The 1,722-nt window shown below is 41.8% G+C and overlaps 1 protein-coding gene across 3 annotated transcripts in view; it reads left to right on the forward strand.

Moving 5' to 3' along the window:
* Positions 1-1,056: 1,056 nt before the first annotated feature.
* LOC101851044 (E3 ubiquitin-protein ligase TRIM9) overlaps positions 1,057-1,722 on the forward strand; it is a 155,647-nt gene continuing 154,981 nt past the window's right edge. For 2 of the 3 annotated variants that reach the window (XM_005099601.3, XM_005099602.3), the window contains exon 1: positions 1,061-1,284. The gene's annotated coding sequence lies outside the window, so the exon portion shown is untranslated. Of the gene's footprint in view, positions 1,285-1,722 lie in introns of all 3 variants that reach the window. The other variant, XM_013083230.2, reaches the window with a different exon arrangement.

The following is a 1,722-nucleotide window of genomic DNA, read 5'->3' on the forward strand; positions in this document are numbered from 1 at the left end:
TGCGTGAATATGTGAGTGCACGCGTATGTAATACTATGTGCCTTTAAAATTGGTTTGTAAATCTATAATATGTATCATGTTAAGCGCATAGAGCATTGCATAAGTGGATATGCGCTATATAAATGCAATCCATTATTATTATTATTATAAAAGTCTCAGGCAAGACTAAGCCATACTAATACTAATAATAAAACATCACAAAGTACGAGATGCCTTGCGTCAGATGTATCGAACTAGGGTCTTTCGAAGAACACTTTGCATACAGGCTTATAAAAACATTATTCATTTTTCGAATGAGATGAAAAATATTGGGTGGGGATGGGTTGAAGGTTAGGATGGGGTAGGGTGGGGGTGAGGTGGGAGTGGGGATTCACCCGGACATGGGAATCTAAACTTAGCTTTGAGTGTTTGCCCCCTCTCTGCAATGTGTGAAATATGACTGAAATCCCATGTCCCAGTGTTTACGATTGCGTACCTCTCGACCTGAAGCACGTGGCAAAAGTCACGTGCAACTGTTTGCAAACAGTCACCTAGCCACGCCCCCCAGTCACACCTTTTCACCCTTTGTTCCCCTCTCACTGACTTTGCCACGCATGAGACTGGGATGGGGGTATGGGAAGTGAGGAAAGTGCAGGCACGGAGACGAACAGATTATTCCTAGATCCAGCGTGAAAACGTACTATCTCGCAGAAATGTGTTTTCAACAAAATAACACTTTCACTCTTCACCTTCGGTTCTTACGGGGGCGTTCGCGCTACTCGAAGCGACTGTTCACAAGACGTATTGTTCACTCCCTTCACCCTTCCAAGCCAACCTCCACGAAGAATAAAAACCTCATCAAGGCCGCTTGCTGTTCTCCAGTGCAGCACAGTACTGTACAATACTATTCTCGCTTGCTTCCCTTTAACTGTCTCGCCCTGCTGGCTGCTTGGTTCACTCGACTGACGTTCGTTCGTTTCTCTTCCTAGTACTAGTTCGTTCTTTCGTTCGTTCGTTCGTTCTCGAGCCCGTCTCGCTTCGCATCCCACTGCCTTCGCCCGTCTGTCGTTGTTGAGCCAGCGCTGAATGACCGCGAACCTCGCCAGATTCGGACGAGTCAGCCGATGCCGAGTGAGGGAGAGAGGGGGGCCAAGTTCGGGAACTGGTGTGGCGCGCGTTCAGCGATCAGTCTCAGTCTCAGTCAACGACAGCGTTGTGAGAGGCGGTGTGGAGCTTTGCATTTTGGACTAACGGATATATTGCGGATTTTCACCCTCGGATTTGGATTACTACACCGGATTAAAAGTGCATATATTTACTTAATGATAATAATAATAATAATAATAATTATAATGATAATAAAAACAATAGCCGTATAGATCTAGTAATAATAATGGTAACAACACTAACGATAACAACATATTATGTTGATGTTGATGGCATTGGTGGTAGTAAAATTAAAACAAAAATAGTAATTCCAATTATAATATTACTACTATTTTCAATTACTATGAAGAATATTAATGATAATAACAACAGTAATGAAGCAGAATGATACAAACAATAATGATTATGATAAATTGTTGTAGCCTTTCAGGGTTAAAAAAAATAGAAAAAGAAGAAAATTAACTAGATCTAACTAGTGCCGACTTTCTGCTTATCCCCTTGTTTGTTTTCTTGTTTGTTAACTTCATAAATTGCGCAATAAGATTTTTCGATCGAAACAGTATGTCTTCGACTTCT

Source organism: Aplysia californica, unplaced genomic scaffold, assembly GCF_000002075.1.
Source record: "Aplysia californica isolate F4 #8 unplaced genomic scaffold, AplCal3.0 scaffold00219, whole genome shotgun sequence".
Classification (NCBI taxonomy): domain Eukaryota; kingdom Metazoa; phylum Mollusca; class Gastropoda; order Aplysiida; family Aplysiidae; genus Aplysia; species Aplysia californica.